The sequence below is a fragment of the Neomonachus schauinslandi genome, chromosome 9, assembly GCF_002201575.2.
Source record: "Neomonachus schauinslandi chromosome 9, ASM220157v2, whole genome shotgun sequence".
Lineage (NCBI taxonomy): Eukaryota > Metazoa > Chordata > Mammalia > Carnivora > Phocidae > Neomonachus > Neomonachus schauinslandi.
In genome coordinates, this window is record NC_058411.1 from 43,440,332 (window position 1) to 43,452,257 (window position 11,926).

The window sequence follows — 11,926 nt, forward strand, 5'->3', positions numbered from 1 at the left end:
CAGGGCACTGGGATAATGACCTGAGCCAAAGGCAGACACTTAACTGACTGAGCTACCCAGGTGTCCCTGTGAGAAGGTTGTAAACTACCATTTCAATTTAACAGATAGGGGCTATTTAGATTATTTATTTCTTCTTGAGTATTTTTTTAGTCTTTTAAAAAAATTTAAATTCAATTGATTAACATATATGTATTATTAGTTTCAGAGGTAGAGTACAGTGATTCATCAGTTTTATATAATACCCAGTGCTCATTACATCACATGCCCTCCTTAATGTCCATCACCCAGTTACCCCATCCCCCTACCCCCTCCCCTCCAGCAACCCTCACTTTGTTTCCTATGATTAAGAGTCTCTTATGGTTTGTCTCCCTCTTTGATTTTGTCATGTTTTATTTTTCCCTCCCTTCCCCTAAGATCCTCTGTTTTGTTTCTTAAATTCCACATATGAGTGAGATCATATAATAATTGTCTTTCTCTGATTGACTTATTTCGCTTAGCATAATACCATCTAGTTCCATCCACGTCATTGCAAATGGCAAAATTTCATTTTTGATGGCTGAGTAATATTCCATTACATGTGTATATGTGTGTGTGTCACGTCTTCTTTATCCATTCATCTGTTGATGGACATCTGGGGTCTTTCCATAGTTTGGCTATTGTATACATTCTGCTATAAACATTGGGGTGCAGGTACCCCTTCGGATCACTACATTTGTATCTTTGGGGTAAATACCTGGTAGTGCAATTGCTGGGTCATAGGGTAGTTCTATTTTCAACTCTTTGAGGAAACTCCATACTGTTTTCCAGAGTGGCTGCACCAGCTTGCATTCCCACCAACAGTGTAAGAGGGTTCCCCTTTTTCTGCATCCTCGCCAACATCTGTCATTTCCTGACTTGTTAATTTTAGCCATTCTGACTGGTGTGAGGTGGTAGATTATGGTTTTGATTTGTATTCCCCTGATGCTGAGTGATGTTGAGCAATTTTTCATGTATCTGTTGGCCATTTGTATGTCTTCTTTGGAGAAATGTCTGTTCGTGTCTTCTGCCCATTTTTGACTGGATTATTTGTTTTTTGGGTGTTGAGTTTGATAAGTTCTTTATAGATTTTGGATAGTAGCCCTTTATCTGATAAGACATTTGGAAATATCTTTTCCCATTTTGCTGGTTGTTTTTTGGTTACTTTTGCTGTGCAAAAGCTTTTTATCTTGATGAAGTCCCAGTATTTCATTTTTGCCTTTGTTTCCCTTGCCTTTGGAGATGTGTCTAGCAAGAAGTTGCTGTGGCCGAGGTCACAGAGGTTGCTACCTGTGTTCTCCTCTAGGATTTTGATGGATTCCTGTTTGAGTTAATATTGATAGTTTATGCCTTCCAAGGAATTTGTCCCTTTCATCAAAGTTGCTGAATTTATCACCATAAAGTTGTTAATATTTCTTTAGCTTTCTTTTGGTATCTTTATAATGTGTAGTAATGTCTACTCTCTCATTCTTGACACTGATAATTTGTTTTTTGCCCTGATCAATGTAGCCTAGGTTTATCAATGTTACTGACTGTATATACTAGATATTTTAAAAAATCTTTGTGTCACTCTGTCATGTGGAAAATTACCTTTATTAAATAGTAGGCTTTAAGTACACTATGAGGTAAGTTATTTCAGAGTTCGTGGAATATAAAGGCTTACACACGAAAGTGAAATGCTTGGATAACACTGTTTATTAAATCAACGTGGAACACACTGTGAGAAGCAAGGGGCAGGAGGAGATTGACCAAGTTAAATACTTAGAATAGGGAACAAGTGGTATTGGTAGGACTATACTACTGAAATCCTGGGGTATGCTATGTTCATATGTCTTCTAGCTCTCTGCTGCATCAGCTTTTCCTGCTGCAGATATGAAGATAAGAGTTGAGGTTTGAGGAAGGGGTCTTGGGTCAGCAATGCTTGCTCTGTCAGAGAGATGCAATTAGCCACAGTTGCAGCTTGTCAAATAGTCTGTTGAACAGTCATGGAGGGCACGTGGAACCAAACTATATCACAAGTGGGTGGTCAAATTAAGGACTCATGAATATTGGTTATTTAATGCATCATTGAATATTTAGTGCTTAGGTGCCTAGGTGCCCCTCATGTACTCTTAGATCTTGTAGCCCTTTTCATTGATGTTTAACCCACACATACTCTACTTCCTAAATACTGATCTATACTTGATTTATGAGTTCATCCACCCATTTCTTTTCTTATCTTCTATAGAATTGAATTTTTTTTAATCTTTTAAAAAAGATTTTATTCATTTATTTGTCAGATAGACAGAGAAGGAGAGAGCACACGCAGGGGGAGGGGCAGGCAGAGGGAGAATCAGGCTCCCAGCTGAGCAGGGAGCCCGATGCAGGGCTTAATCCCAGGACCCTGGGATCATGACCTGAGCAGAAGGCAGATGCTTAACCGCCTGAGCCACCTAGGCACCCAGAATTGAATTTTTTTTTCAAGATTTTGTTTAACAGAAGAGTATTATTGCTTAAATGCATTTCATACTAAAATTTCCCTCAGAGTACCCTTTAGCCTCGTCCCCACCCAATCTATGATCAATCAGGACTCCTGTATTGAAAAAAATTTTTAAAAATCCCTCATTGCATTTAATTAGAAGTACATACATTTTTTTTTAGTTCAAATACAGTTGACATATGGTATTATATTAGTTTCAGGTGTATAACAGTGATTCAACATATATATACATTACGATAGAAGTACATACTTCTTTTTAAAAAGATTTTATTTACTTATTTGAGAGAGAGACAAAACACAAGCAGCGGGGAGAGGCAGAGGGAAAGGGAGAAGCAAGATCTCCACTGAGCAGGGAGCCAGTTGCTGGGCTTGATCCCAGGAGCCTGGGATCATGACCTGAGCCTAAGGCAGACTGAGCCATCCAGGCGCCCCGAGGATTGAATTTTTTTTTTTAAGATTTTATTTTATTTATTTGCCAGAGAGTGAGAGAGAGAGCACAAGACAGGGAGAGAGGCAAAGGGAGAAGCAGACTCCCTGCTGAGCAGGGAGCCTGATGTGGGACTCGATCCCAGGACCCTGGGATCGTGACCTGAGCTGAAGGCAGATGCTTAACCAACTGAGCCACCCAGGCGTCCCTAGGATTGAATATTTTGAAACTATACATCAAATGCACTAAACCCTCCATTAGTCCTTCTTTCTGTGACGCAGTCACCAACTTTGCACGTAGTATTCACTGAATAACAGTGTTACATAAGAAATAAGTAATACCCTCAGGTAGTCTTGCCATAGAGACATATTTATTCCAACAGAATAAGTATGTAGTTAAATATATGTGGGAACTAGTGGGTTTCTTTGCTATAGGACTTGTTAGTGCCTTAACACACTAATGTGGTGGTACCTTTCTATGAGTAGATGTCACATGTAGTGTCCTCACCCTTATTGACTGATGAACCCCTTTACTCCAGGTGCATCTCTAGCAATTAGTGTTCTACAGAACAGATCTTGGGAAATGCTGCCTTGGGAATTGCCCTGTGCAAGGCCTTAAAGAGGGCTGGAAAATGTAGATGTTTACTATAGCAGGTGTAGGCCAAGCAGTTGATCTGAAATTACCTTATGTACTTTATAAAGTATAAATACTCTGTTTTTCTGGGTTAGAAAGAAAACTATGACAAGAAGCATGATAGGGAAATTGAAGTTACTCAGGGTATGAGCTGACCAAATTATTCAATCAAGGGTTTCTCTAATTTCCCCTTCGGAATAAATGCAGGGATGATGGCCCCTCCCCCAATCAGCACAGTGCTGACAATATTCTTTCACAAATAGCTTATAGACTGGGGCTTTGGCATAGGCAGGTGCTTTGAGAGATATTAAGATTATAAAAAGGAGACTTCCTCTTCCACCAGGCTGGGAAAATATGCCTAATGGGACTTCAGGGAACCCAGATCTCTATGCAGAGGATCTCCATGGTATGATTATCCTGGATGGTCAAGGTATTCTTAAGACTTGAAACTGAGTTTATCGGAGCATTTATCGATGGCAAGATAGCTTGCTTCATTTAGTAGACAACACAGAGGAAAAGTAGAGCTGATCATAGGTCTTCTACCCTATTTTGCTCCATTTCACATCCTCTGCCTCAACACCAACACGCAGCCAGGTACTCCCCACTCCTGCCCCTCCCTCCCTTCCTGCACACAAGGGTAGCCTTCTTCTTGCCACTCGTGGATTCTCTTCCTAGCACCCTTCTCCAAATTTATTGCCTGCCTAAATCTTGCTCATCCTTCACATTGCAGCTCAAATGTTTCCTCTGGTGAGCTTTACTTGACTCCTACCTACTAAGTTATGCTTTTTTCCCTGTCACTTATCACAAGTGCAATTAACATTATTTAATGATTGTCTTTCCCACCAGGTTGTGAGCTGAACGAAGGCGGAAATTGTTTCGACTAGTTCACTATTGAATTACCAGACATGGCAGAGGGTAAGTGGTTAATAAGTCCAAATGAATGATCAAAAACAATCTAGGTGCTGATATATTTTGCAGTTAACTTAGGGCTGTTCTGTTTTCCTTTGTCCTTGGTCAAAGCCTTCTCTATTCCCTTTGTCCAAGGCTTGGATTCTCCTAAGATTCTTCTTAGATACTTATTCCAAGGAATGCCTCTCCTATATCTATTCCCTGATCAGAGTATTGGTTGACATCGGTGTATACAGGCTAAGTCTCTCACGTAATCTGGAGCAAAGGAGCTGCGGAAAAGCAATGGTTTTCCTTTTAAGTATGAAGTGTTTGTAGTTTCCAGTGAGCTTGAGGCTCCGCAGTGAATAGCTTGTGTGTTTCCCAAAATCCAGGATGCAGGAACAGTGTAGCTGTGGGCAGCGGTGAAGCAAGTCGTGTTTGTAGTTATGCTGCTGACGTCACTAGGAAGAATGCAAGGAAAGCTGGACATTCTCCGGAATGTTGGGAACATGGCTCCTTGGAGGTGCCACAGTTACACTCGACCTACTTCAATCAGTTCCTCCCCAGCATCCCGGCCTGCCTCTCATCTCTCCCTGAAACTCACTCACACACCGATGCCTGGGGCTTGTGATTTCCCTCGCCCACCCTGAACGGATGGATGCGATTAGGCAAATATGGCGGGGGACAAAGTGGCTGGAGGTGAGGACAGTCTCCCTCTTGTGCTTTCTCTTGAGACAGGACCTGTTCTGGGGTGCAAGTTTCCTTGACCCACTCATGAAGACCTGCCATCATGAAGCGGAAGGAACCTAGCTCTGCACTGGACAGAGCTGACTTTTACCCCTGGCTTGAGACCGGATCACACATGGTTAGTGCTCAAGACGTGGTAGCCATTTAAGTATTGGGTGCTCACTGGGTATGCGCAGAGGAGTCCGTGCCTCCTGCGTCGGTGACATCACACTGGGTGGAAATGGCTCGTTCACTTTGCTCTTTCCTCTACTAGACTGTAACATCCTTGTAGGCCTAGGGAAATGGTTTCCAGGTCCCATGATAAGCTCACATTGGTTGAGTGCCTGAGGTCAAGCACTAAATGCTTTACATGGATTACTTCATTTAATTTTCAAAACCCCGTGGAGTTACAGACTACTGTTTTCTGCATTTATAGCTGAAGATACGGAGCCGCCAAAAGCTTCCGTAACTCTCCCAATGTGATGTATCTAGTTAAGTGGTGGAGAGAGTGTTTAAATACAGCTGGTCAGGTTCCGGAAGCTGTGCGCTTTACTGCTGTACACACGGCCTCAGTGCTCACTCTCAGTAGATTTTCCTCATTTTTCTCCAGCTACACTCATTATCACCGTGGAACATGTCATCCCCATTGTCTCCGCCTGTGTTTGTGGAGCTCTGTTTACTCTGTGATTCTCACTGTGCCAGCCGCACACAATGCCTCATGTAATCACATGCTTTACAGTTGCTTCTCCATTTGTCTAGCACTGGCTTTAGCATAGTAGGTTTCTGTACCAATTATGCTCTCTCACAAAACATCTCTTGGTTCCATTGTCAGACTGGACTCTAGACTGAGTGGATCACTGGGCAGACCCTTTTATGTTTTTGTGTTCTTAATGACAACCATCTGTTTCCTAAAGCAATTGAAATCTTCAGTTATTAGCGTAAAGGAAGCACGTGGACTCTAGGCACAGCCTCACACCGCTGTTACATGCCTGGGGAATCAGCTACCACTGAAGTTAGGCCTGGCTACCTTTCTCAGACTCTGGGTGAAACCGGGGTTCCTTTCAAGATTAGATGCACAGGCCCCGTATGTTAAAAAAAAACAAAACAAAAAAACATGTAAACTGTACATACAAAAGGGTATTAAATATCTTTGGTGTTAAATAGAATGAATACTTACGTATAGCCATCGCCCCATTCAATAGAATATTATCAGGTTCTACCAAGTCCTCCATGTGCCCCCTCCCCAGTTGCAACCCTCTCCCAACACCCCCAACATGCTTTTCATTATACAAAGAGTATGAGTTGTTTGAGAGCACTATGTTTTGGATGAGTAAGTCAGATGTGATTCCCAGGTACTTTGTTGTGAAAGGTGCTAGCAGCAAATGGATATCAGTATTTTGAGGTTTCACATCCTATTCACACTGATGTTTTCAGTGAGGTGTTTCTAACTTCACGACCACTGCAGCATTAACAGTGTGCTGAGAACTGACGTGTCAGCAAATTGTGGTCAACGTGCACAATTAATTTTTGCCACAGTTGGGGACATGTACTTTTTTGGCAATGGCTGTCAAAGATGAGGCTGAGCACCGCTGCCGATGGTGAAGAGCAGGATTCCACCTGCAAGGGGAAGGAGGGTGTATACCATCAAGCCGGCATCAAAGAAAAATTGTTTGACAACATGCAAGAACTTTGCTGTGAAACTGTGAGAACATGTGCGAGAACTTGGTCGTGGCCCCAGAATGTTCTACCCAAACAGGAATACTGGGGGAATGTTAGTGTGCCAACCCCTGAAGAATTCACTTTACAGGAGAGCCACAAGTTCCAGTATTTAAAAATGTGTCTCGGGATGCCTGGGTGGCTCAGTGGGTTAAGCGTCCTCCTTCAGCTCAGGTCATGATCCCGGAGTCCTGGGATCGAGCCCTGTGTCAGGCTCCCTGCTCAGCGGGGAGTCTGCTTCTCCCTCTCCCTCTGCTGCTTCCCCGGCCTGTGCTCGCTCTGTCAAATAAATAAATAAAATCTTAAAAAAAAAGTGTCTCAAACACCAAAAAAGTGAGAACCATTACTCCAGCCAGCAGATATTTCTGAAGTGGTTTTAATGAGTTTTCATCATTTATTCCCTGCCACTAATGAATGGACCCTTTGAAAAAATTTCACTGTCTGCTCCTTCCCACCATTACTGTGAATTAGAAACACTCATGTCAGTCCAGGGCTGGAGGAGATGAAATGCAATTCTACTACAGATTTGGTAATGTTTGTATGCAACAGCTGCAAGACCCCAAAAATTGGACATAATTTTCAGTGCTATTCAGTGTGTGGGAAGATGAAGTTAAACAACAAAAACAAAAACAAAGAAACTTGGAGCTTTAAGGGAAATTGCTTTCAGGACTTGGGGGAAAAAAAAAGACATGTTTGAGGCCATGCAGCAGAAACCCTTGGAGAGATGCCCAGAAAAGTGGTATTCCCATCACTCCTCTAGCCATCTTTTCTAGCCTAAAAAAGGCATGGCTTCCTATTCTAGAACTAGAATGTGTTCTCTTCATGCTTTTGGGATTTGCTGAAGACAATGTGGCTACAACTAAATGACTTGGATATTTTCACCTTTATAAGATGCAGTAAGAGTGGCAGCCTAAATGATACGTGAGTCACAGGTTAACTTCTATGCTAAAACATATTCTTTAGGATGAGTTTGTATCTCAGGAAACAAATATGAAGATCTTCACTTGCGTTGTTTTTTTTTGCTACAGTTAGGATAAGCATATAATAATTTATCCTCAAAACAAGGACACTTGAGAATGCAAGGAGGGTACTAATAATTATACCTGGACAACATAAACCAGAATTGTTCCAGGCAAACTGGGATATGACCACTTACAGTACAGCCTTGGTGTTCAATAAGTACATTATCACACTGTGTAATTTTAAGCCTTTAAGCATGACAATCTAATTTATTTTTTATAATTTTATTTTATTTTGAAGATTTTGAGAGAGAGCACGAGCAGGGGGAGAGGGAGAAGCAGACTCCCCGCTGAGCAGGGAGCCTGATGCGGGGCTCGATCCCAGGACCCTGAGATCATGATCTGAGCTGAAGGCAGATGCTAAACCAACCGAGCCACCCAGGTGCCCCCATGACAATCTAATTTTAAAAAGGAACATTAATATAGATATTATATACTTGAGGTGTAATCTTTTAGTTATGCTACTACACCAAATAGATCCCTTTGGCTAGAAGGAAGGCTGTTCCATTTTTTTCCCTCGTGGTGCTGAGTATTATGATTGGTTTACATTAACGTGAGCACAGGAAACTAGTCAATTGCAGCAAATCACACTGCAGAGCTGAGCTTAAAGCTAAAACCTCTGTTTCCTGAGTCCCGTTGTGTTGCTCACTGAAACCATGAAGGGTTGCCTTCTAGAATTTGATCAGATTTCTATTGCAGATTCACCAGAGGTGGAGACTTACGACTGCCTTTCATATAAGAAATCTTGTAAAATTTGTAAAGAGGCTTTTCCTAGTTCACATGAATCCTCTTCATCCCACTTCCCTAAAAATCCTGGGTGCTAGTCCGAATCATGAGTCATGTACTTTTGGTCTTTTTTTGTAAAGATTTCTTTGGGCATTCAAGAAGGGATCCAGGTATTCATTAAATTTAGTCCTTGGGAATTTTGTGTGTTGCAGTAACTAGGCAACAGTTAAGATGTTTTAACTTAGCATGTCCTGTACTGGCAAGTTTAAAAAAAGAACTGTCAAGCCATACTTGGCAGAACCTCCCTTGGACTCTCCCACCCTCTGTACAGTTCTCCTGTACATCTTGGCTGTCCTCCACGGCTAACAGAGGCCTCTTCTGTCTCAGCCTGACAGCCTCGCCCAAGCCTTTCCCAAGGCAGAACAACCGGACACCCACAGTGTCCCCAGTAATTGGTAGGACTATGACTGGTGGTTTGATCATCCAGTACCTTTCCAAACAACTCTCACGTCCATATCTGAAACCTACTCTTTTTTTTTTTAGATTTATTTATTTGAGAGAGAGAGAGCACATGAGGGGGGGGGTCAGAGGGAGAAGCAGACTCCCCGCTGAGCAGGGAGCCTGATGTGGGACTCGATCCTGGGACTCCAGGATCATGACCTGAGCCGAAGGCGGTCGCCTAACCAACTGAGCCACCCAGGCGCCCCTGAAACCTACTCTTAACTGCTACACCTTTGAACATCATCTGCCTTTGTTTATGAAAACACAACTAAGTTCTAAGTAGTTTAAGAACTGTGCTTATTCATCAACTCTAAGGGCATACATTTCAGACACAAACTCTAGCTCTTAAAGTGAATTTCCAATGCAACTCCTTCAACGACATGGCATGTGTAAAAGGTCTGCTGTGTTCGATGTTAGATGGATCTGACTTTCCAGGTATACAATTTTGGAAGCAGAACTACTGCACTAAGGAGACCAGGGTAAGATGCTCTCCTTAGAAAGCGGGATTCTGTGGTACAATGGTACAGGGCAAAAGCTTTGGTATCAGTCACAGCTAGGATTCTCGTCTCAGTTCCTTACGTAGTAGCTATGTGATCTCCATAACCTCTTAGCCTTAGTTTCATCATCTATAAAATGGGGATGAGAACTGTCCTTGTCTTAGAGGTTTGTTGTGCTGCTTAACTGAGATAGTGCATAGAAACTGCTGAATATAGTGTCAACCACTTGTTTTTGTCTCCTTTTAGACTATATGTATCTCAAAAGCAGGGGTGTTAAGAACTGAACCAAAGTACGTAAAAGGTCCATAAAAGCTATCATTAGCTCCCCAGAAATCAAGCTGTTAAGTAGGAAAATACATGAAGTTCAATTTAACTTATCTAAAAAGTTAACCAGTTGAGTGTTTTCACCAGAGTTCTCCCATAGCTTTGGAACCCACCAGTGGCATCTTAAGGGGACAAGAACAAGTCAGGGTGTCTTGTGGAAGTGCTGGCAAAGGTCTAGACTGGTAAGCAAGCAACTGCATAAAAAGGGTACTGGATGCCTGAGCAAAAAACAGTGGACAAATCCTAAGCCTTGAAGACAGAACTGGGCGCCATCCTTTATTACTATGACCTTGGGAATTTACTTAACCTCTTTCTAAAAAAAGGCTTTTTTTAATCTGCCCACCAATCTTTGAAGAATGCTAGTCTAAATGACCATTTAAAAAATGAGGCTTGGGGCGCCTGGGTGGCTCAGTCGTTAAGCGTCTGCCTTCAGCTCAGGTCATGATCCCAGGGTCCTGGGATCGAGTCCCACATCGGGCTCCCTGCTCAGCAGGAAGCCTGCTTCTCCCTCTCCCACTCCCCCTGCTTGTGTTCCCTCTCTTGCTGTCTCTCTCTCTGTTGAAAAATAAATAAAATCTTTTAAAAAAAAAATGAGGCTTAACATAAAATAGGAACAAAGCAAAAACCGAACAAAGTGTTAAATTTCCTCTTTTATAGGACACTAACACTTTAAGCATAGCTTTGAATTCTAAATGGACTGATTCTCTTCTACTTGTGAATGTCTGATTATGATTTTAGCAAATCTCAAGTAGGAGACATAGTTATCTACAACCATTTTTGGAATTTAAAAGCAGCAAAACATTTTGTTCCCCCAACAACGTATCTGTGTTATGAACCAACTTGTCCCCCACAAAATCACAGTGAAGCCCTAACCCTGGAGGTGATGGTATTTAGGCACGGAGCCTTTGGGAGCTAATTCCTTTAGATGAGGTCATGAGGGTGGAGCCTCATGACGGGCTTAGTGTCCTTCTAAGAGACAACACAGCTTGCTTCTCACTCTCCCCCATGAAGGACGACACAGTTAAGATGGCCATGAAGAGGCCAGAGAGAGCCCCTAGTGGGGAAGTGAGCAGGCCAGCACCTTGACTGTGGACTTCCCAGCCTCCAGAACTGGGAGAAATAAATCCCTGTTGGTTAAGCTACCCAGTCTATGATGTTCTGTTATGGCAGCCCAAGCTAATACACTAAGTAAAATGGTTAAGTGGAAGAGAGGAACTGCTTTAAAGAAAACATGGGAGTAGGGAGGGACTAAGCTCTACCTCATCCCGGGAACCCTAGGGTCCCACGATAGAGAGTGAAAATAACTGTTGAATGCCCACCCAAGAAGAATCACATTCACATGCCACAGGAACAAACGCTATGGGATAGCCCAAATTCTAGTGTATTGTCTGAAAATAAGTGAATAGGATTCTATTTTCCTTTAGACATCTGTTGCAAAAAGGATTGGTGCTAAGTTTTAATATGGTGGTAAAAAAAGAACCTGCTTGGGTCAGGGACCCAGGGAAGAACGTGTCTGCTGAAGTGATGTCATTTCACGATGGGGAAAAAAAACCTAGCCTTGCTCCAGAATGATCTTTTATTTCACTACCTACTTCAGAGCTCCATTTGAGGTGGGTACCTTTAAGGGATAGGAAGTAAGACATCAAACGTAACTTAAAAACTTATGTTGCACTTTGTCCAATTATAAGGTAAAAAGCAGAAGACTCTTTCAAAAGCATAATGCCGTACGAATGACTCATTTACAGCCCCACCCACACCGGGGTTCAAGACAGGCTAGCAAACCCACTGTGGAAAGGGAATGGCAAACTGTACCAAGTTTGATAATGTGACCCTCACAGTAGGCATAGTAGTTACACAAGAATAGAACCATCTTTCATAAAAGAAAGTGGGGGTGGTGGCAGTTGGGCAGAGAGAAAGTTCTCCAACTCTGTATATACAGATAACTTGGTTACAAAGAATAATGTAGCCTTGAAGG